The following is a 3851-nucleotide window of genomic DNA, read 5'->3' on the forward strand; positions in this document are numbered from 1 at the left end:
AAGCAAAAGTCGATTCCCCTTACATATTCTTCCCTTACATATATATATATATATATATACATGGAGCTCACTATCGACAGACAAGCGGTACTAACGACCGTCTATTTGGAGGTAGAGCATCTATTCGGACTAAACAAGCCTTTGTTGTTTAATACTTCTCTAACCAAAAGTCCCGCCAGTTCCTCGGCGATTCCTAGTAGGTGTTCCTTTGGTTGGAGTATGTCCCGCATGTAGTCGACCTATATACGAAAATGAGATGAGTATGACTATATCAATCTTGATAACGAAATATTGATGATAATAAATGAAGTTGTGAATGTTATTGCTTACTTCAAATTTATTTTTGTTCTGCTTCTCAGTGGTTAACATGCGAATGGACTCGCAAACGTAGTATCCACATAGATTCGTCCCTTGTGGCTGCTGGGGGCACGGTACATGAGTAAATGTTAGCTTCTTTGCCTAGGTAATCTCCTTATGATGATTCTTCAAAGCTTGTCAAGCCCTGCCAGGCAAAAGAATGATTGAATGAGTGGATAATTAATTGATATCTCACGAAAGATAAAGCGCGGCGATGAAGGAAATTACACTTGGAGCAACTTCTGCAAGTCGTGGAACCCGTCCACGCCACTACTCAGTGGGTCTCTTACTTCAACTATTCCCTTATCAGGTTGAATGTCTAGTAGAATCCAGTGGAAGCTGCACATGTTATGCATATACGTCGGGAATTACACTTAACATCGAGTAAGAAAAATTGAATGTGCATAAAAGATCATTAAGACTCTCACTCGTAGTTGTAAGGAAACAATATTGAATCATAGAAATATTGCTCCCCCAAAAACCTAAGTAGGTTTCCCCCTGTTTCTTCGTGTTTATGCTTTACCGTTTCAACATGTATTTTATCTGGGTCAATAAACCCAACATTGATAATGTTATTACTTTTGCATTCACTGATCTTCAGTCTGCATAAGAGAACACATAAGATATAATGAGTATATGCAATGAAAACGAACATGAACTGAATGAAAATGAACTTATATGTAGTTAACAACTTACAAGCAATAGCAACTCATGAGAGATTTGTCGAGGGCATCTAGATTGAATAACTGCCAGAGTTCATTCATCTCAATATGGATCTCCTCCTTTCGGTAGTAATATTCCCATGGTATACTCGCCACGATGTACCTTATGTTCTCCTTGCATGCATCAAGGTACCACTGATGCAAATTCCGCATATGTGTTGGCAGTTTATGCAGCTGCTCTCTGCTGATCAAGTCGGCCCCGTAGACAAATTTAGGAGCTATATCAGCAGTGGGTAGTGCAGCATCTGCTGCAGACAGCAATTCCTCCACGGTAACTGAACAGGAAGCCGCTAGCCTTGCAGCTTCTTCCATATCGAGACCACCATGTTCCTGGTACACCTTGGGAACATTAAACACTTTGAGTGCTGGGATCGATTGTTTGGGCTGATCTCCGAGGAGGGGAACTTCCTTTCTCTTTTTGCCTTTTGTCGTTTGCTTGGCCTTGAGGGGTGCACTTGTTGAACTTGACTTTTTCTCGGTTGCACTTCTAGCTGATGATTTGCTCGTGCCAGCAATGGCCTTCTCCTTAGCCTTTTCATCCTTCTTCTTGTCAATTACCTTCGCAAGAGTGCGTGTATAGTCATCCTTCTTCTCGTGTAAGTCATATTGCGATGGTGTGTTCAGAAAACTAGTAGCATATTCTATTTGCTTCTCTGTGTATGGCTCTGGCGCTGGAGGTTTTGGCTTATGAAAAAATCATAATTGTATTTCTTAACAATGGCATCATTTTCCTCCTCAGTACGATCGTAAGGACGGGGGGGGGGGGGGGGGGAGGAACCTTTGGTACTTTTGGGAGGGGCGACATCTTGCGGACAGGACTCTTGAAACGCTTCCGGCTGGGTGCATTCCGAGTCTTAGTGGGCGGAGGCGGCGGCGCTGGAGATGGAGATGGACTACAGATGTCGTGGTCGACGTCGTACCCACGGGGTGATGGTGGCGACATGTGATCAGTAGGAGGAGGTGATGGTGGCCTGCGATCACCTGGAGGAGGTGATGGTGACGTGCTGGGACGACTGGTACTAGGGGCTACCCAGCCTGGCAGCCTGATGTTCTTCTTTTCCCAGAGAATGATTTCTCCCAGCACCTCTCTGAGTGTAAGCCCCCCATCACCTCCAGGGATTTCGAGCTCCAATGTCTCCCACGACGGGACAACTGAATCCACCCCGACACGAGCATACCCAGCTAGAATCAGATTGCCATGCCATGTTGCCGGCTCACCTTCAGGTCCAAATGCCGGTAAGACATAGCCGACCGCCACCTCAGACACCTTCCTGAACACCTCATGGAGATCACAAGGTGTTTGCTCCTTGATTCCATCCAAGGGGTCGCCAGGACCGGCATCTATCATCATCCGTGTAGGAGGGGCCTCCGAGTCGGCCACGCTGCTGACTCGTCGCTGAGATATGCCAGCGGTATTATCTGGCGGGCGCTGTCCTTTTAGTTCATTTATCCCCCGCTGCTGCTGCTGAAGCTCCCGCTGCTGCTGGTCAAGTCGGTGTTGGAACTCGGCCATCCGGTCATTCTGCACCTCCAGCTGGCGTTGTTTAGCTCTCGCTCGGCTTCTATAAGTCTTCGCGTCGGCCGGAAACCCAAGCGACCACGGAACACTAGGGCCGAAGCCTCTTGTTCGTCCTCCCTTCTCAGGATTACCGAGGACAAGCGTCAGCAAGTCTTTCTCTCTATCGGGAGCAAACTTTAGTTTTCCCGCCTTTATATCTGTCGTCACTTCAATCAATTTTTTCCTGGGTACCCTAACCCTGCTGTCACTTTCAACAATGTTCCCTGTCTTCATGTCATACTCACAACCATGCGCGAGGAACCAATTTCGAGCCCTAATGTCCCATCCTTCTCGCGTGGGTTCTGGAGTGATCCCATTCAGCTCCATCTCAGCCTCTTGTGCTTCCCACTTAGGCATGGCTACTCCGTAGCCCCCTCGCCCCGTATGATGGTGATATTTCTTTTCGCTTGCATTCTTCTTGTTTTTCTTGGACAGGTTCACAGCCTCCTCTGATTCTTTGTACTCCACAAATTCTTCCCAATGATGCTCCTGCTTCGCTAGATAGTTCTCGAATAATGGAGGCTTCTTCTCTTTCTTATAATTTTTCCATAACCGGTTCTTATACGCCCGGAAAAGTTCCCCCATCTTCTTAAGAGCCCATTTCTTCACTAGCGCCCTCTGCTTAGCATTCTCAGACTCCGATCCCAAATCTGGCAAAGTGAAATGTGCCATGAGGTCACCGAAAAGTGTGTCTTTGTACCTATCGGCAACCTGATTTTCGGACACATTCTTGGTCTTGTTCCATTCTCTGATAGTGATCGGGAGACGATCTCTAACCACAACTCCGCACTGATTTTTAAATGTCACTCCGACATTCGCGGGTACCACCGGTTGGCCTTCCAGTGATATAGCTTCAATTGTGAAGTGGTCTTTTTTGCCCAACTTCTTTGCCGGGCCTCGTTTCTCAAACTTATCTTCGGAGGCCTAAGAGAATACATATAGAATTCCATTAATGCCTCTATACATATGTACATATAGAATTCCATTAATGCCTCTATACTAATCGTATACCTCGTCATGACCGGAGCCATCGGCTTCTCCGTCACCGGAGCCGTCGGCTTCTCCATGACCGGAGCCGTCGTCTTCTCCATGACCGGAGCCGCGGGCTTCTCCATCACCGGAGTCGCGGGCTTCTCCATCACCGGAGTCGCGCTCTTCTCGGTCGGCTTCTGTACCATCGCGGATTATGTTCGCGAAAATGTCTTCCTGTTCCA

The sequence above is a fragment of the Lolium perenne genome, chromosome 3, assembly GCF_019359855.2.
Source record: "Lolium perenne isolate Kyuss_39 chromosome 3, Kyuss_2.0, whole genome shotgun sequence".
Taxonomy (NCBI): Eukaryota; Viridiplantae; Streptophyta; class Magnoliopsida; order Poales; family Poaceae; genus Lolium; species Lolium perenne.